This window comes from Opisthocomus hoazin, chromosome 5 (genome assembly GCF_030867145.1).
Source record: "Opisthocomus hoazin isolate bOpiHoa1 chromosome 5, bOpiHoa1.hap1, whole genome shotgun sequence".
In the NCBI taxonomy this organism is placed as follows: domain Eukaryota; kingdom Metazoa; phylum Chordata; class Aves; order Opisthocomiformes; family Opisthocomidae; genus Opisthocomus; species Opisthocomus hoazin.
In genome coordinates, this window is record NC_134418.1 from 35,746,605 (window position 1) to 35,772,328 (window position 25,724).

At 40.1% G+C, this 25,724-nt stretch overlaps 1 long non-coding RNA gene across 1 annotated transcript in view; it reads left to right on the forward strand.

Annotated features, from left to right (window-relative positions):
• Positions 1 to 25,724, forward strand: part of LOC142361548 (uncharacterized) — a 90,113-nt gene that overhangs the window by 44,672 nt on the left and 19,717 nt on the right. The window contains exon 2 of the long non-coding RNA XR_012764163.1: positions 10,537 to 10,588. This is a non-coding gene — a long non-coding RNA (uncharacterized LOC142361548). The remainder of the gene's footprint in view (positions 1 to 10,536; positions 10,589 to 25,724) is intronic.

A 25,724-nucleotide genomic window follows, 5' to 3' on the forward strand; every position in this document is an offset into this window, starting at 1 on the left:
TTTCAATTTACTTATGTTCTTCAGCTTGGAGGAATACACACCAGTGCTGCCTCTTGTTTTAGAAAGCCTTTAAGTGCAGTCTGTAGGAATCGTTTCAGTAGCATATATGGCAAATGCACATCTAACAATGCCTGCTTAATTGCACAGGTAGGAACACAAAGTTATTCAGCAAACATCTTCAATGTTGGGAAGGCTCCTATCCACAGGGATCTGATAGTAAACAACACAGTCTTCTATAGACAAGCAGTTTCCTTAATCCCGTACCATCCATGGATTCCAAGAGTGCTTTTTCTGACTGGTCTCTGTGAGGTGAAACAAAGAAAGATGTGAAGCAAACCCAGTTTCTCACTCACTGCCATATTATTTGTGTTTTCTCAGGAGGTGGGTTTTCTTCACAAGTAAACAGTATCAATTTATCAGTGACAAAGGTGGGGAGTGGGGGACGCAGGTTTTTTCAATTGGATTAGGGATATGTGTGCATGCAGCTTAGGTTTCGAACCTAAATTCTTACCTAGATTTGGACCACTCTGAATTTAGTGATATCAGATGAAAATTATATTTTGAGGGGGGGAAAAAAGAGCCTACTTGAATGTTGGCCATCACTGGCAATTTCCGCATAATTTGTGACATTTTCCCGGTGATTTGATGTAGCTGAATGACACCAGACTTAAGTGTAAAGCTGCCAAGCACAGCAGTTGCAACTGTGCTTCAAGCAGTACTATTTCCAGCCAGGTAGATGTCACTGGGACTGAGAGAAATGCTGATATTTATGAAGGGGAGGGGAAATAAAGTTTAGCCAGAGGAGGGGAGTAAAAGCTTCTGCTGTAGCCATTTGTCATCTTAAATGCTCCAAATCCTTCTCGGTTTTGGAGCAGCAAAAATCCGATCCTGCCTTCCTGGAGGCTTCTTTCTAAATGCTGCATCCATAGCAGCATCCACAGTGGCTCTGGTGACTGGAGAAAGTGTGTGTGTGCACGTGTGTGTGTTACTGCCATGTGGCAGAGTTCATGATGTTTAATATCCCTTGCTGATATGGCTATTTTATGGGAAGTTTTGCTTATCTGGATTTTTTTGACAAAAGGTTCTGAAGGCTGTGTGTGTTGTACAAGAGCAGGGTTATTTTTCCTGCCGTAGCAGGAAAGATTGAAGCATCTCTTTGTCTGTCTCTCTTTTTTGGGGTGAGAAGAAGGAAGGATAATTCCAAGGTGCTGAATGTTCTTCTCCTGTTGTGAAGTCAGTGATGGTGATGTCTTCCTTACGCTCGTAGGACTGTGCCCAAAAAGCATTTTCATTTCAACATTGCAAAGATAGGAGCTGAGAACAGGCTGTTTTCCTCATTGTGTTTATTCAGCCGTCTCTCATTTCTGAAGATCTGGTTCAGGAGCAAGGTACCGCACAGTCAGCTTCTCGACCTGCTGATGTTTGCACTCGCCTTCCCCTGTGACTCATTCCAAACACATCTCGTTCATTCAGTAGGGTAATTTTCTATTTCCACTTTGGTGCACTTCTCCTCCTCCTCCTCTGCCCCCTCCTTCCAGATCTAAAATGTCCTGTCAGCTGCTGTTTATCTGATGGTTCAAATGTCCGTACTTGGTTTCTTTTTCCCTGTCGCTACGGTTTCTCCTTCCGTTCCAAAGGCTGTTTTAGTTGCCATTTCTATTCCTCTGTCAGCAGCATTCTTCACCATCTCTGGCTTGGGCAGTCTGTCTACATGGTTTTCTTTAGAGGTGTTTTTGCGCTAAATGAGTGCCTCCTAGGAAGCCCAATGTAGCATAACATAATTAAGTGACAATATATGAGGTGCCAGTCCTTTACCAGGCAGTTAATGACTGGCTGGAAGATTTACAGGCAGGAGGTAGAGTCAGAGGAAAATTAGCACTCTGGCTTGCAGTTAAATGATAGGTAGAGGACATTTGAACACTCCTGTATACCAAATAGATACTAGTTTAAATTTAGCCAGTGGTCAACTTGTGTATTTCTGTATTAAATTGAATGAATGTTAAACTTATTATGGATGAAAAATGTTACACGATACCATTCCTGTTGGTGAATTGTATCCCTGGCTTGTCTTGGTGAGATAGAGGGTGGCAGCAGGCTTCATTTTCATTACGTGTCTTCCAGTATTCACGTGGCTACATCTGGGAAGATTTTACTTAGGGTTCTCACTGTTTCCCCTCTTCACTACTTTAATTGTAATGTAGTGTACACTCATGATCTCACCGAAATGGCTTGTGTATTCTTTATGCCTTATGCTTACAAGCTTTTCCTTAGCAGTGTGCTCTGGAGGTCGTGCCTTGTACTTCACAGTCTGTGTACCTATGCCCCAGGCAGGGCAAAAAAAAGTGTTTCCCAGCACATGCCTCTGTCGTCTTCATATTCCACCTTTTTCTAGACAAAAATCGATTATCAAGTGCTCTGGCAGTCCTTCACAGCTTGCAGAAGTGAAGTACAGGGATGTAAAAAATAACTTTATGCTTTGTTATTTTTAGGTATCTAGGCACACTGTAAATGGATATATGTATCCCGTTCCCCATTTGCCCTTTCCGCAGCCCCTGTGGAAAGAAATATGAAGGTTGTTTACCTTGGTTTGGATCTTACTTTATATATTTGAAACGTTTCCAATGGGTTCTACACTTTTAAACAAACTAAATATGAGTTTTTAAGGCTGGGAGGGATTACACTAGCAGGACCTGTGGAAAGCATGTGCATGTGGTACACAGAACATAGGCTGAGAGATATCTGTTCATGTTCAACCGTTTAAAAGATGAAGGGCAAAAACCATTCTCCTCGAAACAATGTCTCCAAGGTTATTCCAGGTAGGGTACCAGATCCTTCTACTTTTATCTTTTTTCTTTTTTTCTTTCCCCCCCCCCCCCCCCCCAGCTCACTAATGTTTCCACTCATTACGTTTTTTTTTTCTTCTTTTTTTTATTCAGATTACTGTGGCCACTAAGAGGTACTGTTGATACAGCTCTAGTTACCGCAGTTTGGTTACTGAAATAGAGATCTTTTTCTGTACCCTTTGCATATTTGAGCTGCTCTTTCGTTCTATTCTTTTATTTGTTGTTCGGAGTTTTGTTTTATTTTAAATGAGTAGGATGTTTACTTCAGCTTAAAAATTCACCTAGTTTTATGCCATTCAGCTTCATGTACGTGTACAAGCCATGTGAATACAATGCACAGCCATATCAGCCAGCACTAGCCATGTAGAGTGAGTACCTGGCACTCAGCCCCCCTGGTTGCCTCTCCCAGATGCTGCTGCTGGAGGGGCCAGGTGCTTTGCCTGTTTGTCAGACCATGTTGATAACATGTTGTGGTGGCTCTGTGATGCCCGAGGGTGATATGCAGGCACTCTGCACCTGTTTGCAAACATATGCCCCATCCACAGATGACCTTCTTCTCCAGAAAACTGCTCGGGTAGAAGTTCCTTTTCCCCAGGTCGTTAGCAAAGGGACACTTTCCCTAGAAATTGCAATGGCATCTTTCTTGGTGTGTGGTGTGGTGTTTCTGTGAGGTAAGTGGTTTGTTGAGCCAAGTGAGATTGAGCTGCATCAAAGAAAGAAATATTGAGCGTCCCCAAGGGAAGGATGCAGGCTTCTCCAGGGCTGCTCATTTCAGGGCTTTTGGTGGTAGGGGCTGGTATATCCAGATGGTACCCAACCTTCTAGACTTGCAACTATTTCTTTTGGGCAGCTACAATGTGCCCTATAGTTACAGGACTCGGGGCTTCCAGGCCTGGTAAGCAAGCTGGTGTCTTCTTGTTTCTGGAGAGGCACGTATTAGGCAAAGTTATTGTAGTCTTATTTTCACCTGACTAGATGATCTTCCTATTCTTTGCTGTGGCTCCTTTCAGACAGGAGAATCTGGATTTGTATTTTGTTTTTAAGTCTGTATACTAATTTCTGACTCTTGAGAGGAGTTCATCTAGACCACTGTCTTTGAATTTGTAAATTTGGGGAGCATTTTAAAATTCTTTCCTTTCACGTCACTTCTTCTGTGATGTTTTTTGTTCCCTGAATTTGTTTGGGTTGAATCAAGCCAGGTTCTTCATCTGAAAGATTCTGGATAATCAGGTTGGAAGGAGTGCTGGGTACCATGCCGATATCGCGGTACCATTCTGGAGCCACAGAAGCAATACTGTCTCTATTAGGTGCTGGTACTACCAGTTGCTGTCCTTGAAACTGCTCCTTGCTGATCTGCCCAGCCTGGCACTGCGCTGTGCCCGTTCTCTGCCTCCTGCCTGGTTGCTCTTGCTGCCCAGAGAGCTTTGGTGTGAGTTCCTGCTGTATGAAGCTTTGAGAACCTTGTGCTGTTTGTGTGTTGCCCTGCGGAGCACTCACCCCTGTGCTGTCCATGTCCCGTTCCTCCCAGGGGAGCCAGGGCACTGCTCCAGTTTCTCTTCTTTGTTGCTCCTATTTTGAGTGGCGGTTTTTTGGAGCACTTTTCAGCTGTGCAGACCGGCTTCGTTTCCAGGACTGCGTTTGTTCTAGGAGTGGGATGAGTGCTCCTGCGTGCTGGGTTTTCTTTACTCTCCCAGCTGTGAAGCTTTAGCATTAAGACGTTTTGTGGGATGTACTGGGCTTCTCAGTGTGCTTGTGAGGGTTCCCCTATAAACTGGCTGAATACAAATTTCTTATTAAATGAATGTCTGCAGATAGCTATTAGTTACAGTAAGGTATGTATTAAACATACCTTGGTGGTGTTTGTACTGGACACACCAGAGATGCATGGAGAGCATGTCCTTGGTTTTAGCTCATCTTTCTGTTTGTGAAGTAGTCCACTTTAGATCGTGCTTGTTAGTTTCTGGTCTTTTAGATTAAGGAGTATTATTTTTGTCTTGAAGTTTTCCCTTTAAGCTCCATATAAAAAGGAAAAAAAGTCATAATCCAAATGAACATCTTTGGGATCTACTTCTGCTATGGGAAGAAGCTGGAATGTTTTCCAGAAGTATAAGTAAAGGTATTACTGAAAGTTTAGTAAACAAAAATTTTGGAGCAAGTCTTTTCAGGTTTTCCAAGTATGACTAACTTGCTCCAGACTCAGTTATGTGCTGGTGTTTAGATGCCTAAGTCCTGTTGAATCAAATGACAAAATGGCTTGCATATTTCAGCTTTGTATACTTTAGGAATCTCCTTCCTTTTCCCTATTCCCATCTTATGATTGTGGGTGCCTGTATTTCAACAAAAATTTGAATTGTTTGCTCTTAAAGAAGTGACAAATTGCTGCAGATCTCTGCTCCCAAGCTTAATCTGTTTCTCCCACCAGCATATCCTGTACCTTTTATAATTGCTTTTCAACCCCACTCATTTGATCCCTCTCATTTAGCATCAAACTACTTGCATTCATTTGGAGTTGTCATCGTGATGTCGCTGTATGCCATAGTGTGATTTCTCTTGATTTAACTGGGTGATCATGAGTAGCATCTGAACCTCCAGGAGAGTCATACACTTGAAGGAAATGTGTCCAAATGCATGGCAATTTAATTGCTGAGTGTGTGCATGTGTATATCACTGCCCTCTCCTGCATAAAATGGGTACTGCTCCAAGATGTGCCTCAGGCCATTTTATTGAAGAACCAACAGCTGTGTCGTGCTCCTGCTGAAGGAAAAGAGTCTTGTGGCTTTGGCCAGGGAGATGTTCTGTCTGCTGTTTCTGTGAAGCTCAGAGTTCCTGTGATGAGCTGCCATAGGATAATCCTCTGCGCCTTCAAAAAATGAAGGGAGAAAAAGAGGGGTAGGACTTAATGTGGTTTTGTCTCAAAGCAGGCTAGTGAGTTCATATGGCTTTATTATTAAAAGTACTAGGAATAAAATGATGTTTCTCTGTTCCTTGTCTTAATGAGCACTGGGATAGCATCCTTCTCTTGGGAAACACTATTAGCCATTTGTATAATATTTTCATAAGGTGGAAAGGACTATTTGACTGTTTGATGCATATGGGCCTAATTGACCTAAATCAGGTAATCAGAGTTGTAGAGTTGCAGGTCTGTATCTGAAATCACCCAAATTGCAACCACTTGGCTCTAGGATTTTGGAGTGGAACTTTAGAGATAGCATGGCCAGATCTGAAATCTAGAGAAGTTCAATGCATGCTTCCACAAAATTAAGAGTCTTCTGATTTGACCTCATTTCTAATTGCAGCTGAAAAGGGCACTCGTAAATCTGAGTGCTCTTCGTTACTTTTGGGAATATTTGCTATCTATTACCATACATCTATAGGACATTGTTGAAACCGACTGAATCATGGTGTCTGTAAATGTTAGGAGGCATATCCACTAGCAACAGAAATTTAGCGGTAATCACAGAAGCAAAAATTCTGTTTAGTTCTGAGACTATGAATACAACAGCTGTGTGGGAGCTGCAGGACAGGGAGCTCCAACTAGAGAGTGCCAAGTGGGGGACCAGATGGCTTGTGGGATTGGTAAAGCATATGAAGTCATTTGCCTGTAGGTTATAAATTCAAGTGCAGCTCAGGCTTTTATACTGGCTAAAAGTTATGGTTATCCGCAGTGGTATTGGACTGGACTTTGAGGTGCTAGGTTATAAAGTTAAGCAAAAAAGGCCCCTAATGAATGAAGAAACAAAGGCCAGTGTTACAACTGATGTGAAGGGCTAGATTTCCAGAGAGTGCTTAGCCCATTTGGTGTAGAGTGTTTTGCAACTTGGTTTGCTTGTTTAGCCATTGAAGCTAGACTCCTTTTCAAAAACAAAAACAAACAAAAAAGAGGTGTGTGTGTCCTGATTTACTAGCGCTGACTAGTATCTAGCATCCTTTGATTCCTTTGTCAAAAGCTTCATTCAGGACTGAAATGTATGAGCTGAGACAATCTTGCCACGGAGTGTACTTTTTTCCCTTCTTTCAGGTTACAGTTGGATGTAGGAAATGGGTACAATCAAGCTCCTAAAATTCAGACAAGCACTTTGGTCCGCTTATTCTGTGTGAAATTAACAACTTCTTGTCTGGAGACAAGGAAGTGGTAGATGTAATATCTCTTTCATTTAGAACAGATAGATATTTATAAATCAAAGGGGGTGTGAGGCTGGAAGGAATTTGTGTTGTCAGCAATTGAATTTTGATTGTAGGAGATGTTTCTCCAAAGGCTGTATTCACAGAAAGAAGAGGGAGGTAATATTAATGCGGACAGTGAGATACAAAATGTAACTCTGAATGGTTTATATGCTGGGTGTGCCCTAATTGGAATGGGGACAGAGAAGGGGTGGTTGTTGACACCATTCACCTGCTTCTCAACTGGGCTTCAGCCACTCCTGATTTGGGGGGTGCTGCGTGGTGCTAAGGTGGGTTGGAAGTGTGACCCCCTTGGGTACACTGTGCAGGGTAGGGGCAAGCACTAGGGCAAAACAGAAGGGCAAAATGCCATGTAGCCTGTGGATGTGTAGGTTCAGTCTCCACGTTCGCATCTGGGCTGTGCCTGCATGCACAAAATATGCAAGGCAGCCTTGGCTGTCATCTTGTGATCTCTGGATTAAAAGTGGAGAAGGTATGGGAAGATTGGGAATGTGGGACAATGAGGGCATGTTTGGAGAAGATTTAATTCAGTAAGCCATTGCCAAATGGCTTGTCCTGTCCAAGACTGACAGACAAGAGGGAGAAGGGTGGTGGTTCAAAATGGAAGGGTGACAAAAATGTGGTAAAATGAACAACTTGCCTTGTGCACTTTTAACTACAAAAACAGTCTCTCCCCTGTGATTCTTGCAAACATCTGCCACCATATTTGCATCTACTCTGAGTGCCAGATGTTGAAGTTTGTAATCACAAACAGCGAGACAAAGCTGCACATTTTGTATCCTAATTACTTAGCTAACCAAGCATGACTTCTATGTTCATAGATTGCTCTCTCTTTTTTTTTTTAATTTTTATTCTTTATTTTGTGCTTTGGGCTTATTTTCCACATTCTGAGCTCAGTATGTCTGAGAGCAATAATTTATCCACCTGCTGGAGATTTGCAGCTAGAGTTTTGGGGAAGTGATGGAGCACAAATTCAAGAAAAATAAAATCAATGATTTTTTTGACACATAGTAAGCTCCAAGTATTTTTTTTTCAGCTCAGACTTTTCTGTTTACGTAGGAAGATGGTCGTGAAATGTTCTTAGTTTTGCCCCACAGATTAATCCAGGCATTTTGATGGTGCTGTTGTACGTAATGTTAATATGGCCAGCTAATGAAAATGAAGCAAAGTAGACAAGTAAGTTATGATCTCCTGAAAGGTAGGTCATGGTGAATAAGTACGACCAACTTGTCACCGAATAAGATTGCACCACGTCTGATAACCACAGTGTTTGATGTCACAATATTTTGTGAAATTTTACTATGGAGATAATATAAAAACACTCTAGTTCTTAGTTATATCTATCTACTATCGGATATCAGTTCTTTGGCACAATTACTTTAGAAATGGTACAGAAAAATAATCCTTTTGATTGTTTTCCACATCATTTTGCTGTTTTCATGGCTACTGCACAGGAGATGCTTTTGGAAGGTGGACGATTCTGTGTGAGGGATGGATTCAGAAAACCTAGGTATGAAGAACAAATTATCAAGAGATGCTCGATGAGATGTGAGGGAGGAGGAGGGAAGTATTGAATAAAAGCTGAACAGAAATTAACAGCTTTTTGTGCCAGTTGACACAAGTCTTCATGCTGATCAGAAGCCATAAAGCAGCAAACCCATTTGGTTATTTGGGAATAAAAACTAGATTTCTGCTCTTCAAGTTGCTGCCCATTTCATGCTAATTACACATGTCTGTGTATCTCATTGGTGAATATCTCCATGTATTCGGTTTTGTGTTTTGAAGAGGTAGTTTTCTCAGTATTTGGAGCCTTCACGTTTGGTTCTATAGAAGTTAAAGTGATTTCTGTATTTAAGAAGGTGCATACAATAAGGCTTGTATGACCAAGTATAACTGCATTTCTTTTTGTCTGGGAAGATAATAACAATTTCTTTTCAATGACGAAGTTTCATTTTCTGACGCATCAGCGAGCCACATCAAAAATGTCTGACTTCAATTAAGTTGAAGAGAACTGAATACAGTGTCTGAGGTTCTGAATGTAGAAACAGCAAACAGAGGGGTAATCTCTCTTATTACGCTTGGGCCTTTGCAAGAAGAACACGCCAGAAATACTGCCTTGCTTTGTTTTTGGCATGGTTAGTAAATTGCTCTAGTCAACTGGATGTTCCTTTGGAAGGTTACAGTAAATCGTGGGCCTGGATATAAGCCAACATTTCCTTCCGTGATGCAAATCTTAAAAGGTACAAAAAGACTGTGTTGGGCTATTCTCAGATACAGCTTCCTTGTGGACAGTCTGCTTACAAGTAATAGAGCCACAAGAGGGCAATGGGTCTTTTATACAAGCTGGATGTAGCCCAAAAAAAAGGAGAATTCAAACAGTTAAGTCCTTCAGACAATGGTAGAAGGTAATTTAAAGGAAAACAGTTGGGTGAGAGCAGAGGAGTGTCGGCTTAAAGAGCTCTGTTCAGGTCTGCAGACTCACTCACAGAGCTGTGTGTTTATTATTTGCTTAGTGTTTTTAGAAAAGCTGTATGTGCTTACAGTCCACTTCTTAAGGGAGGAAGTCTTAGCTCTTGTATGTAATTCTTGTGCTTCTGTGCTAGATTTATTATCAAGTTTACTGCACTATTGCCGCTTGGAGCACATCTGGATGTACTCAGATCCAGATGAGAGCTAATTATCCAGTCTCTCAATTCCATTGGTATATCCTCCTTCTCCTTTTCCTCTCCCCCCCTTTTTTTCTTTTCTTTAAGATATGAGGAAAGTGTTTTGAAAAGGTTTGAAAAATAGATTCTGAAGTTTGGCTTATGATTATCCGGGAAAAATTCTTAAGGTACTGAAGAAGTGTACAGGCATTTCACATTTCAAGACTCCCTACTAAAGAAATATCTTGCCATTCTACAGGTACGCAGATAGATAATATCTTTTTTAAATGGGGGCTCATAGGGGTCTGCTGAGGTCCGTGGTTCCCTTTGAAGAAGGAATAAGCCTTGTTACACTGGAATTAAGATTGACCCACTAGCATGTCTCATGTTCCTTCTCACTTTTTTGCCCACCCACTGTTTATTCTCTTTACAGCAGACAGTTGAAGGGAAACAAGTGTCTGAAAAGAGTCACTGGATGGGAACAGTTTAGTTCTCCCCATTTCATCTGGGAGATTTATGTTGCCTGTGAAGAAGTGATACTAGGCTGTCCTTCCCCATGAGTGCTGTGTCAGACATGCCAAGCACAGAGCCCTTGGGGCAGGTTCCCTTGACCAGGAAGAAAAGGGGTGGGCACCAGAGCCTGGTGTTCAAGAGGGAGCAGTCTGGCTACAAATGTGCTGTGTAAATATCATGAAGTATTCATACTCCACAGGCTGCTGATGAACTCACGAGTGAAACAGGTTTTTTTATGAAGAAGTTGTTTTGCATAAGTGTATTTACTTCTCTGTATTTGCAGAGTACATAATATGTATAAATATCTGGCTTGTTTGTCAAGTGTAATTATCATTTTTTTTTTTTTTTTAAAGAACAGACAACCAAAAGGAAGATGCTGTGTGAAGAAAAAGCTGGCTTCAAAGGGTTAGTATTGGGGGGGAGAGAACATCTTGCACCTTTGTGGTTCATATCCCATGATTTGTCAAATAAGTAATTATATTTTTAATAACAAAAATTGTAGTTATCGGAAAATGATATCAAGGAGTGCGATGTATTACATTTATATATTTGAATAATTGTTTTAGTATTTTTTTAAATTATGAAAATGAATAACAGCTTATAGAACAGTTTTGCAAATTGGAGTTCAGAAGCAAATAAAATGAGATACATTACTAGGCAACAGTTGAAGTTTAGACTTAGACAAAACTACATGAATTTCCTTTGCCTACAAAGATTGAATAGCTTATTTTTTCCAGAGATGGAGGCAGTGTAAACATTTAGAAGTGGGGTAGGATGTGAGCTGAGGATAGTCCTGATGATCCTGCTCTGTTCCATTCCTCCTCTACAGTAAAGTGCTGATATGGTATAGTGACTTATTTTGACATTTGCACATATGTGCAACACACAAGAAGAAGACAGCTTCCTCCCACACCCACTTCTTTTAGTAGGTTTTAGTAATAGCAGTGTGGCAATGCATTTGTGGTACTGCTGACATGGTTGTAACTGAGAAGCACTGTTGTGGAAGCCCAGTCTTCAAAGAATCTTTATCAAGTTTCAAGACTCATGACCATTGCTAATTTTGGAAAACTTTCAGTGAAGCACTTACCAGTTCAGCTGAATTTTGGTTTAATCTATTAGTAATTACTTCCAGAAGTTAGCCTGAGTGAGAGAGTAAAACCTCATCATCTCCTGACCAGGACAACTGCTGTATGAAAAAGGACTTTGCTCTGTTTTAGAGCTTCAGGACGGGGATATGGTCGGTTCTGGAAGACAAGCTGGGTGACCAAGCTTTCTTGATTCATCCCCTCTGCTTGTCTTGATGACACAGTCTCTTGCTTCACTGCCAATTTTATACCTGCTAATTATCTTCTCCTTGCCTAACTACTCAAAGCAGAGTTTCTTCACCTTATTTCTAAAGCCTCCTCTCCACTTGATAAGCCTGGAAGGTCCCTGGCAGCATGACAGTGTTTTCTATTCTTTTTTTTTTTTCTTCTGTTACGTAAACTTACCCAAGAAATCCTGTGAAATAAGTGCTTGAAGTGGAGATTGAGGAGGTAAAAACCAAACAAACTCCCAGGGCAGTCCCCCCTGCTTCGGCTTCGTGGTGGCAGCAATATTGATTGGTTAGGCTTCGTACCGAGTTGTGCAGGTTGATCTCTTCACACAAGCTCATTAGCATGGTGAAGTCACTTGCTATGTGAGTGAATGCAGATCTTGACCTGCTGGCTGGTGCAAAGTGAGGGTGCTAGAAAACTGAAGTCGGCGCAAGAGTTACATGCCCATTTAGATAAAACCATGTTTGATAGTGACATGCTATCTGGTTGGGTGGGTCTTAAACTTGCTGTGTTCACTGATGTGTAGAAAAATCATTAAAAGATGTGGAAATGTGCACAGGAGTCTCTCAGTTATTGAGGCAGAGAGAAACACTTCTGTATCTTTCAATGACCGTGTGAGTCTGGCCTCACTCTATAATTAAAAAAAAAAAAGTAGGAAGGAAGTGAGCTTTCTTGAATTTCAGGTTAGTTTTAAAATGAGCACAGTCCAATCCATACACTGATTAAGTGCCTCTAGCCAGGAGATTTAAAGAAGAAACAAATACAGTTTTGTTAGTCCCCTTCCTCCATCCTCCGGTTGTGCCATTTCTGTGCCTGTTATTTTTGCAGACTTGACAGACGTGCATCCATATGCAGAGAGGCACGCATACAAGCGTGTGTACACATTCTCACACGCACACCCATCCTGCTCCCTATTAACATGATGGGGTGATGCAGAGTCTGCTGCCTGGCCTTGTCAGAACTTGATAGCTCTCTAAAAACTGTATTTCGTGTTGCCATAACACCAGGAAAATAGTATGGGATACAGCATTATAAATATAGCCGAAGCCTTGAGGAATAGGAGCATTTCTAAATGACTTGAACCTAAGTCAGAGCATAATTCTTACATATAAATGGGAACTAAATTGCTGAACGCTAACTGGATTTTTGCCTGCTGTGGCACTCAACCTTGCTAGACGATTGCTATACGAAGGGATTATCTTCTAACAGAGCATAGTTATCTTTTGTGTTTGTTTTTCTTATTTGACTACTCACATAAGCCAAGGGAAATGAAAAGCATTCTAATCGGTCATGGATCGCTCTGCTGAATTAGCTCTAGCTTTATTTAGGAGGTTTTTATGCAGTACATTCAGCTTACAACTGGAGGAAGGTTAAGGGTGAGGAGAGAATTTGACAGGTCTGTTTTACAAAGCCACCTCAGTGAGGACACAAAATGGGGAAACCAACAGATAAACATCATGTTAAACTGAATTATAAATGAAATAAAAACTTGACTAACGAACAAAGTCGCATTCTTCATCTATAGAACCATAACACGTGAATTGAAGTAATCTTTTTATTTCAGACTTCAAATGTAGTTCTAAAGAAAATAAATTATATAAAAAGTATCATGACAAAAAATGTACATCTTGCTTGCTGAAGCCAGAAGTCTAAACTGGCTGTCATTCTGCATTTGACTGAAAAATAAAGGATCTTGCTTTGGTGTCTGTCCATCTACACATTTTTTTAAATTTACTAGCCTGCTATTGTTTCTTCATACTGAAGAACCTCAGCAGCCTAGTACAGTTTTTCACAGATGGCAAGTACACTGCAGTCTCATAAAGCTTTCTTGAGATTAGACAGTGCTATGTATTACTGGAAACTATATGTCTAGCTATAAGGTGGACAGCTGAGCTCTAAATACATTCAACTGTGAAAATGTCAACCCAATTACCTCGCTCATATTCTTACTGTCTTTTGATGGTTGTGTTTTAGTAGTTTAAATTTGCAAGGTATTTGGAAGGAGAATAAGTAGAAGATATGAAACAAAAGCAACCTGAAGCTTTTTGATTTCAGTATAGACTTTGAGAGGAACTGAAGTAGTAAGGGTCACAGTGCAGATCTGAGTCTTTACAGAATTATTATTATGATCCTAATAATCTCAATACAGAGTTAAATAAAAATATATGGTGGGTTGTAGTTTTGTGTTATGTTTTGTTTTGCTCAAAAGAGCACCACACTTTGATTACAAAATGCAATAAACCAGAAGTGATTTCTCATCCAAGTTAATGGTCTGCATTGAGGTGTCTGATCACCAACGCATGGAAGACTTAGCTGGTAGAGGCCTGAAAGCATTCAGTTGTACTGTTCCGAATGAAACTGATATTTATGAAAATTATTGGGAAGTGATTCAGCTTAAACTAAAATAATTTGGTATGTAGTTTTAAAATTTCTTTTAATTTTTGGTTTTGATCAAGAAATCTGTGTGAAAGTACAATCTTTACTTCCTCACCTGGTTCTACTGAATCTTCTTCTCCTGAAGTACTAGCTTACTCTTAGTCATTTCCTAAAGGATTGTTAACAATGTTATAAACAGTCTGGTAAGAGCTTGGATGAGAAATTAGAAACAAGAAAGATGAGGGCAGTGAGGCACTGGAACAGGTTGCCCAGAGAAGCTGTGGATGCCCCATCCCTGAAAGTGTTCAAGGCCAGGCTGGACGGGGCTTTGAGGAACCTGGTCTAGCGTACGGTGACCCTGCCTATGGCAGGGGAGTTGGAACTACGTGATCTATAAGGTCCCTTCCGAGCACAACCATTCTATGATTCTATGATCTCTTGGAAAGGGTGCTGATCCCACACTTTGAATGGTCTTGGATGAAGACATGTGGAGTCTTAGGAGCCAAAGCTATGCATCAGAATGGTTAGCTGGGGATGGATGGATGAGGCTTAGTGTTTAAGATTGTAATAATTGACCAGATGAACTAGGGTTTTTCTAAAATCCTCAAAAACTCCATCTCTGTCTCAAAGTAAGCGCAGATATTAGGCTTGGAAGGGTATATGTGCTCTGAAAATAATGCACTTACAAAACTTCATGTGTTGAAAAAATGGACCTGAGAATGAAAAGCATCATGTGGATTTGTGAATTTTGTTTCCACTTTTCTGTTTGTTTTGCAAATCAAACTGAGAAAATATTCCATATGTTCTTGATGGAGTTTGAAAAATAATTTCAGGACAGCTGCATTAGGATAGGGAGGTGCAATACTGGTAGTCAGAAAACATGAACTCTTAAGTAGTGCAACCCACTACTCTGCAAGACTTTGTCTACATTCCAAGCCAGTGGCCTTTGGTGAGATAAAGGTGGCCATTTGTGGTCCATCTTTTGAGTGAGAAGACTGTCCAGAGCAGTTGCATGCATAACATATTGACTCTTAAATAGCTCCAGCTTTGCAGATTTACTATAGTCTATATGAATCAAGAAAAATGCCACTTAATAAAAATATTTGACAGTGAATAGCATCAAAAGGTGGCAAATACCTAGAATTATTGGTTTTGCATCCAAATGCAATTAACTTGCGCTTTAAATCTGTACCTGAACTTCTCAACTGAACCCAATCTACCTCAGCTGTTCTTGCATTCATTCTCTCTAATCATCTCAATTTCACTATTTAGCCTTTTGAAAAATTAAAATGCTTGAACCACATATAATGATGCCTGTTTGCAGGCTAAAAATTTAAGTTAATTACAAACTACATAGCTTAAAACTCAAGATGATAGAAAACTCTGAATACTTTTTGTTTTATTTTGTTTTCATAAAAAGCTGGTAGAGTGAGATCCAGGAGACCTGTTTTGCACCTCTGGATTCTATAGGCTTTGAAAGCATATAGCTGGAGGCAGTGTCTCTGTGGCAGTTGGCTTGCACCATGCATGAGTGCGTGTGGATAACAACAGCAGTGAAGATGCAGTGGCATTGCCTTTTTCTCCAGGCTGCTTGCTTGAGCAAACAGCACAGCTTTTACAATCTGCACCAGACTTTGTATTACTGAGTCTCTGCTGCTATAAATCTAGCATGGCTATACATGTGGTGTAGTAGAGAGTCGGACTTGGGCAAATAATTGAAAGATAACGGATTTTGTCCTCCCTTTACCTGATGTTTTATGGCAGTCCCACAAAATATGTAAAAGAAATCAGGCTCCCTTTCAGATGAAGGAAGGAGCATTAACCTTTTACCTCTGCCTCACCTGGCTCAGCTTGCAAATATAACAGATGCAAATAATATTAAGTGTACCCACTGAGTAGAGATTCAAAATAGAATACTGCTTTGGCATGTTTACTGTCTTTTACAAGACCCGTATTTCTAAATGCTTTGCAAGAGTTAAATAACTGCCAATGCTACATGGTCTAAATTCCAAAACAGTGGAAAAAAGGAGATTGCATATACTGGAAAAAAAAAAAAAAATTGAAGACATCCAAGACCAATAACAGGTAGCAAGAGAGTTTGAAAGGGGCAGGCAGTGGAAGAAATGATATAGCTGAAAAATAAATGGAGAATAGTTAAAGCAGCGGGAATTGTAGACAAGATAATTTGGTGTCTGTTGATTGGGCAGAAAATAGGCTGCTACCAAAAGAAATGAGAAAAGGTCAATAATCCATTGTGGGGGGAGGGGTGGTGGAAGATGCACATACGTGAATGCTTTTAATCAATTAGATAAAAAATGGTAAAGAACAAGGCAAGATGAATGGGGAGTAATTTTTGTGTGCCTTGAAGTTTGCATGTGTATAGAAATCTGTTTTTCAACCCATTTTGTGAGAGATGGAAGTCGCACATGCAGACAGTGGAAGAAAGATAGTGACAGAGATGATCTGTACAACTATCTTGTCATATAACCTGGCTAAATCCAATTTTGATGACTAGCTAAGCTTCCATTGGAAATTTCAATTGGAAAGTAATACTCTACACTTCACAAAACCCCAGAGACAGCAATGTTCAGTGTAGGTGTGCTTTTACTGTCTCTGATCTTGTCTCAATTCTGTTGGCTCAGTATGAGTAGTCATCAGCCAGGAACCACATTGACTTTGATGCAATCCACTGGGGACACTTGTAAGATCAGGGCTATTGCTTGTGAAGCACTTTAGGATCAGGATACTGCTGAAAAGTGAAAAGCAATAGGTAGTGTAGATTCATTATCTGGCATTTTAGTTGGTTATCCAGGCCAGCCTCTTGCTAGTCAGATCTTGAAACCCTTCAAAGACAGTTTCCACAGCCTCCTTGGGCAAGCTGTTCTAGTGTTTGATTAATTTTATAGTGATTTTTTTTTCTGATAATCTAGTTAGAAAGTCTCTGGCTTGAGTTTACGAGTGTGGTCTTTTGGTCTTCTGCCTTGCACTGCTGTAAAGAGCCTGTCTCTGTCTTCTCTGTAATCTCCTCTTACACATTGGCAAGCTGATCGTAGGTTCCGTCAAAGCCTTCTCTCTGTTCCAGGCTAAACAAGCCCATTTCCCCCACTCAATGTGTCTGTCACGCTCTCCAACCCCCTCACCATCTTGGTGGTCCTCTGCTGAATTTGCTTAAATCTAGCAACATACTTGTAGCACTAGCATTACCAAAACTGGATGCAATATTCCAGGTAGAGTCTAATGAGTGCCAAGCGAAGGAGAATAATAACAATCCTGAAACCTTTGGAGAGTGATGTTTGTCGAGGATAATGGATTATACCTTTAACAATGCTGATGTGATGAACCAGGAATTTTTATTGAGAATGTACCTGGCTACCATCCTAGAAACAATTCTTCCAACAGCATTGCTTCCCTGGAAATAGACTAGCTAGAAATTTGGAACCTTTGGAACCATTACGTTGTACGTCCCCTGTGTTGTAAAAATGAAAAAGGATCCTAGACTTGGTCTCTAGGTTTTTTCCCTCTTCTTCACGCTTGCAAAATGATAGCAAAAGCTGTGAAGAAGAAGAATAGAAAGTCAGTAAGAACTAGTAATCTTATTTCCCCTACAAATGTAAGCAGAGTTCTGGAGCAAGAGGAGTGGAATGATGTCTTGGCATCAAATTTTGGCAGGAGGCAATCTTTCTCCATACTGACTTGTTTCTGGAAGTGCTAGGAGTCTTTCCTCATAGTAGCCTTTGCAGTCGCTTGTGAGAACCTGATGAATGAACAAAAAGAAATTTGGTCCAAAGAGTATGCTGGTCTAAACTCTATTAACTTTAGTGAGGCTGCCTTACTTTACACCCTTGGAGGTCTAGCTTTAATGCTATTTGGTTGCTAAGCAATTACAGAACAGAATATCAAGGTATTTTTATTTCAAGTCTTAAGCCTATTATGGAAGAAACTAAGAAATGGTACAAAACGTTACAGGGATGTCTGTGAATCACAGATTTTCTGCGGTGATTCTAGCAAGAGACTGGGATATGGCAACTGTAGTTGGATTGTTGATATGAACATCCTACTTCATGCCTTAATTAGGCAAGTAGAGCCCTCCCACCTTATCAGCTATCCTCAATCTCGTCTGCAGATGACATCTCTTTCTTGTTAAGGGAGGCTCAGCTGAAGGAGACAAGAAGGATTTTTCTTTGCCTCAACATGCAGCTTTGCCTGAAAGGGAAGGATTTTTTTGTAGGCTGACCCCAGCATTGTGTAGTGAGGAGGCTTTCTGGCCTTGATCAGAAGTTAAATCGGGCAAATAATACTGTTTTGTTAATCAGATATTCTTACTGAAAGTGATGGTACTTCTTCACCCCACACATATTTAAATGGAGAAGAACCTTGTGCTTCAAAATCAGGAAATTTTTAAAGTCTGGAAAGTTAGCACCATTAGTAGATTTAGTTAGGACCATGAAGTGTCTTTGTTGAGCTTTGTAGGAAAAAAAAAAATAAATTCTTGCATTTCTGCCACAAGATCTCATGGGACTTTATGATCTTAAGTCTGTCTAGGAAAGAAGTAATATTGGTGTCACTTCCTACTTGAGATCTTCAGTAGGAGAAACTAGGCTGAGTTTTTTAACAGGGTAGCATAAATGCCTACTCCAGGGCCAGCTGGCTACTGTTGAGCATGGTCCATGCTAACAGGTGTGAGGAGAGACATTCCTGCCTGCAAAATTAAGGGAGAGCAGGGAATCCAGTCAGTCTGTGATGGAGATGGCAAGAAGATACTGGCTTGCAAAGCACAGCAGTCAGCGGTAAGTGTTGGAAGCTCAAGAATCCATATTTGAAAGAGTTTGATGACCTTTCCTATCTCATGATTTATGAAGCAAATCAAAGCCTGCTAGCTCTTGAAAACATGTGATTATGCTAGTTCGTTCCCTGTTGTGCTCTGTGGCCTTTGTCATCAGAAAGATGCAAGGGCATTTCAGTGGCTGGTGTGCCCCATGAATGGCTGCATTGTGCCATACAGCCCTGACCTTTTCAATATTCTGTCGTCTAAATGCCAGTTGCCTCTTCAGAGCTTCAGTAGCTCCTGCAAAGTGGGAGGCTATGGGGAAATGTATACTGCTGAAGAGACAGAGTAGTGTGATTCATTGTCCTACACCACAAAATATGAAGGGTATCGCTTTGATGCAGCTCTCTGAGTGATTGCAAGGAGGATGCACTGAAGGAAGCTTGAGGGTGAGCAGCTCTGTGCTTGCAGGCTTTCAGAGGCCTTCTGTGAAGAACAGTGTGATTAGGTAAAACAAGTAGGGAAATGGCATTTCTCTGTGTGGGTGAGGTATATCTCACCTTCAGCAGAAAAGGTAAGGCTGTGATCCTCAGGTGTTGTGAGCTGCTGGCAGGATGAATGTTGTTCTGTACCTCCTATCTGCTGTCTCTCTGGTTTATTTGGGTTCTAAGCTCTTCAGGGGAACAGACTGTCTTGCTTGGTGAGTGCCCGGTACAACAGGTGCTCCTTGGTCTTTGGCTGTTACTGTAATAAAGATGATAATATTTCCACATGGAAAGCAGGTTGGTTGGGTTCGTTTATTTATTTATTTATTTTTTTTTTTAAATGATTTTGGCTCTAAGTCCCTGCCAGTGATCTCTGAAGAAAGCTTGAAAGTTAATGTAGGAGAGAGAGCTCACCTGAAATCTGAAGCTTCATGCCTATACAACAGCTTGTCTTGTTCTGTCTCCTCATCTAATACTGCCTGATGATTACTAAAGTTGTTAGAGTTCCCTTTGGCAATGCTTGAGATCCTCCTGATCTGTAAAGCCTATTTATTAGTACAATGTGTAAGTAAGTGCATAAGTAACTGTGGGGGAAAAAAAATGGATTTTTAACATTTGTGTGATAAATAAGTGGCAGAGTAGTAAATCCCATTTAGATCCGCCATGTCAGGAGAACTGGGTGTTTTTTCTCTTTCTTTCTCAGTTTCTCTGACCTTAGGCAACTTGCTTCACTTCCGTATATCAATTTTACAAACTGTAAAGTGGAATTAATAATCTATATCAAATTTCACTTTGGCTTGATATATGTATTGAGGAAGTCATGTTACAGTTGAATAGTTTTGAATTATGCTAGAAAGTGCTAGAAACCAGAGAATGAAGTGTCAGTGTAGCATCAGTCTGCTTTCTCCTTCTGAGTCTGTGTTCTTGCTCACAAACAGTATTTAAAGAACATTTGAGTCCTTTACTTTGCAACAAGTTACAAAATGCCAAAATTGTTAGCCCAAACTTTTTTCCTACGAATTCCTTAATTCCTACATCATTGAGAACATCAGTGCTTACTGAATTCTGTATTATGTTTTCTATTTTTTTTTTTGTTCAAAACATGGCCAGTGACTCATTTGCTCTGTGTTTTTCAAACCCTGCTTTGAACACTAACTTGTTAATTTTCTTCTTGCTTTTTTTTCCATGGCACTTGTTACTGCAGGAGCCATGCTGGGAAGCAGTGTTGTTTTGTGGTAGTTTGGAAACTTGAACAATGTTTCTATTCCAAGTCACTGTTTTCTACACAGCAAAATTCTGAAACTTTATTTTGGAAGAGCCAGTGGAGATGTGCATCTATATATCTATATACACACATCTGTACGTGTAAATATAAAACATTTCATTAAAAATGTTTAGCTTTGCTTTTGATTTCAATTTACATTACAAAGTTGAAATGTTTTTCCTTTTCAAAGCTGCTGTAAAAGTCTAAACATTTAGACTTATTTTGTTAAGTATTGATAATTTTCCTTGGTAATTAACATGTATGTATTTGGTATTTAGAAAAAATGGAGCGCAGAAGGATTTACGTATATTACGCTGTAATATTAAGACCCTACCTCGCACAGTGAATCTGGGAACCTACCATGCGTATAGCCAGAGAACTTCAGGAATTTAGCAGGTAATAGGGGAGGTAACTCAGTTTATTTGGTTTCTGTTGAAAGGCTCAGAGGAGTTAATGGTACTGCAGTATGTGTGCATTCCACCGAAGCACAGTCTTCTGACAGAACATTTTTGAACAGCTTGACTAATTATGTGCGTAGTCCATTCGCTCGCCAATGATTCCTTCTGCTGAAGTCAAACGTGTTGGCAGTTCAGTCTAAGAAGTTGCAGATAAGTCTTTCAGAATAGTTTTGCAGGGTGGTGTGTGGCCTCCTTCTGTACGTGCCGTCTCCGGAGTATGATCACATACACGCTTGACACATGCCTGTTTTGCGTTACTGAATAATGTACGAATGAGGGATTGCATTAACAGTGAAAGTCAGCGAGGTGATCAGTCTTTGCTCTAGTGGCTTTGCTCTGTGTAGTGCAAAGCAGCTGGGAAGCTGACTTAATGAGAGAAGAGAAGATTTACATTAGCTTAAAGGGATCTTGGGATGTCTGTCCTTGCGTGACTGGAAGGAAGGAGGGTGAGAGTGGAAGGAGCGCTCTGTGAGTGTGTGTTCTCCAGGGACTGCCTCTGCCTCTTACTTGGCCCAGATTTAGATGGCAGTAGAGAAAAGAAGATAATACAGAATGGCTTAGAAAACCTATTTCTCTCCCTCTCTCCCCTCTCCAGCCTCCAGAGCAGGGAATTCAGTCCTTCTGGAATACTTGTGTTAATCTTGTTGTTTCATCTTGAAGCTTGCATTCATGTCTTTTAAATGTAAGCACGTCTGTAAGAAGGACCCTTGGACATGAATGTCTTCAGCTGCTGGAAATCCCTATGTACTTTGGTTTTTCTTCAATCTTCATCTTTTCTTTTTCTTAATATTAAGACTTCCAACTATTTTTCCCCCTTAAAGTGACTCCTGTCCGGTTTTCACTGAGAAAACAAGGAGAGGGAACATTTTCACTTGAAGGTATATGGGCTTTTCTCATCTGTTTTTTCTTGTACTGGTATAATTTCTGTCTCCTTGCCCCATACTGCAAAACAGCAAATGTTCTTCTTTCCCAAATCTAAAAGATTCTTCCAAAATAAGAAGTTCTTCCTTCAAAAATGACAGCTTTTTGGAACATCATCCTTAGCAGACAGCCTCTGTCCATGAGAGTGGAAATTCTATTAAAGAGCAATGTTTACAATATTAAAATGGAGCAATCTTGGAGTTTCAGCAGTACAAAAGGTTCTTATGGATCCTATGACACATTTGATTCATTTTGGATAAGCGCATTTAAATTGATACTAGTTCTAGTTGTAGGGAAGGACAAGAATTCTTTTTGAAAGGCAAGTATAATGAAGACCTGCATATTTCATGATATATCATGTGCTGCTCAGGTGCAGAGGCAAAAATTCAACACTTTACAAGAGCGTCTGCCCAAACTGGAGCAGAGGTAGCTATTTTGCATCCTGCCAAAGTGTGTTTGATCTTGGAAGTTATAGAATATTTGTTTTATGACTATGAGAGTGCCAAGAAAATCTTTGAAGCAAAGTCTGTAACATCTGAGGCTGAGATGGAATAGGACGAAACAGGAAAGTTACTGGAAGATGACACTGTTAAAAAAAAAAATTGCAAAAAAACTCCAAAGACAACAACCTTCCCCTCCAACTCTTTTTAAGCCTGTCTCTTTTAACTATATTGCCTGTCATGACTCTAATTCTTTAAATTAATTATGGTGAATGATACGGAGTCTGAAATACCTTTTCCAATGTATATGTGATATGATGGATTGTGATTAATTGAAATAATAGAGGTCTGAAGTTTGATAGCTTGTGAGCTACAGTTTGTGATACAGCCTCAGCTTCCACTTTTTTTAATTGAACTGTGTCTTTCTGAATGTCATTAGTCAGAGTATTAGACCCAGAGGGAGACCATATAAATTACAGATCATTACTGAATGAAATTCCAAGTTTTCCTTTTTTCTTTCCAGACTTCCTTCCAGTAGCATATTGCACTACTACTCTGACTGTTTTTATGGGCAGAAAAAAGCAGTGACAATAACTTTCATTTTAAAATGATATCTGTACTTGCATAGTAAAGCATTTGCTGTACTGGTCCTTTGTGGACTTGCCAGGGTAGTGCAGCATGTTAGCATAGCTGAAATTGTGAAATATGAATACATGCCATCAGTCCTTGTGAGGGGCTTGTTGTGTTGTCCCTTGCTTTTGGTGATTGATTTCATCCCTGCGCAGTCCGTTGTGCAAAGCCATGATGCAAATGTTGAGTAGAGAGAGTTGGTAGGTGAACAGAAACAGCTTCAAATCTCAAACTCTCCAGCTTCTAGTGTTTAGATCTGAACCAAAGTCTTTCACCCCTTCCTTCCTGGTAAAGTAAGTTCTGGACAGCTCTGTGAGAGACCTTGATAACATGAACAACTTGATTAACTCTTCTTCCAAATAATCCTGCGCTGATGGTATGGGGTTTTAGGGGTTGATTTTTTTTTTTTAATTGCCTTAAAATAATCTACAGTTGGAGGATTCTCTGTATTTGTGTTTTGTATAGAACCTAGAACATTCATGCCCAAATCCTGAAACTAGTTTTGATAGGTATAAAAATAAGATATTTAGGACTTGCAACTAAAGCCTCAAAACTGTCAACTTAAAAGCTGCTGCTTTTAAGCTATTCTGAGGCTCCTTTTGTGCCATTGCAATTGGGTGCTGCAGAGGTTATAGATCTGTACTGTGTATGAAAATCTAATGGTATGAAATTATGATGTTTTCTTGAAGAGATCAATAGAGGCAGTACACATATTGCAGAACCAGCTTTAATAAAGTGTCTTTACTATCTTTTATTCCTTTTCTGTACCACTACAGGTAGCTAGTCAGGTTTAATCTGAATACTGGACATGACAGTTTTTCTTTTTAATGATCAGAGGTGATGAAAGGGGTTATCTGGGAGGAGCTCGACGGGCAGAGCTATTGAGAGACTCCAGTAGCAGGCAGCTGCTGTGTTGTGCAAGTAACCACACTAAATAGCAGCAACAGCTATAGAGCACATATTGCAGAGAGGCTTCTCGCAAAAGCTTTGCATGATTACTGAAAAAATACATAGTGCTGAAAATGTAGTGGCCGAAGATAATATTCTGGCAAGAACTAAAAAGTTAGCTCACCTACCACTGTTGCTACTCTTTGGTTGTGTAGATGGAAAATGAAGAGTACATAGTGCCTCAGTTTGTATCTCAAATAATGGTCACTGACAATAGGCAGTTCTGCTGCAATACCTGAACAGTTTTCGGTTAACTTTTGGCGAAGAAGTCCGACTCAAACACTGTTGTAGCATTCTGAAGAGTAATGACAGCACAAAAAGAGAGTAAGGCTCTCCCAAGCAGTTAAATGCTTTCAACCTGAAAAGTCAATATTTCATGTTTGGGAGGTTTGCTGAATGTTGGATAAAAGGCAAGACTGCATTCTGGAACATAACTTTCCTGAGGTTGCTAATGAACCCTCAAAGTTTTAAACCTAGAGAAAGCAACAAAAATGTGCCAGGACTCAATAGAAAATCCATTATATTTAAAGTAGTGACACAAAAGTGCTGATACCTGAGAAAGGCATGTAAAACTCGGATACAGTGTGCAGAACAGCCCGTGGAACTGGGCCAGCTCTGATAACCTATGCAAGATGATGCCTGATATTTGGACAAAAAGATAAGTGAACAGCAATGGATAATATGATGTTGCAAGAATTTGTAGAGCATGTGACTTGGAGAAGAGGGTTGACAAGCTATTAGTCTTGAGGAATTCCTCATGGGAACAACGCCATAGGAGAATATGAACAAAGCATTGCACAAGGGCCATTTATTAATTTTAAGTTGAGAATGCTGACACGACAGTATGAAATAATGACATTAGCACTGTAAAAAAAGCATTGGTCAGCTGGAACACAATAAGGTAAAAATTTGCTCTCAGGAAGAGAGTCTGTGAAGTGATGAGAAATAGCAGTCTACCTATAAACATACAAAAAGTATTCAGTCATCTTTTGGAGGAATTTTTTTCCACTGATTGTATAAGAAATGCAAACTCTTCAGGTCTAAAGTAGGTTATCATGTGATTACCCTGCAAATGTATGACTGGACATCATTGCCTATTTAATCATGTTTTCAGAGGAAAAGTACCCCTAATAGGTTTTAAACCTACCAAATCATGAAGTTCTTTAGATGGGTGTACACCAGGAGATATTTGGGAAGATGATCTTCAAATCCTCTTTTGAACAAAGAAGTCCCAAATAAAATGGACTTGACATAATTCCACTGTGCCCCAGTTCATGATTCTGGGAAAGAAGCGAGTAGAAAAATTACACACTAGTCAATTTTAGAACTAATTTCTACAAAATACTTGTTGGTCTCAGTAAACAAACAAAACCTGGGATCACTGTGTGAACAGACCCCCTGATAACTAAGTGAATTACTTTCCGTCAGTTACCATGAGAAAACTGGATGATGTAAATACCTTTTCTATAATGACAAGATTCTGTCAGGTGACTTAGAAACACGTGACTGTATGGGAGATGTTCGAGGTTTATTGAGTATTTGCAGTTTTAGTAGACAGAGGAATAAAAGGATTTCAATTTGTAGGTATTAATATGTTAGTCTGAGAAAGGAGCATGTGGGGAAATACAACCTTAAGAGACATACAAATACGAACCAAGTGGCATGTGAAACGTCCCTGGAGACAAGACTCTAAAATTAGCATTTATAACCCAGGCATTGAATGAAGCACCACAGTAACCATTTCAGGGGCATAATGAGCTCAGTATTTCTTATATCTGGGCTGTAATGCCTCTGCAGGCACTACAGATCTTTTTAGATCTTCCTAATTCACCATGCAAAAGAGGAATTTCCCATCTAATCCTACCCCTATTTAAATTTTTACATAGGATCATTAGTAGGGTTAGCTGTAAGGTGTTTGTCTCATTAGTATGTTGCTGA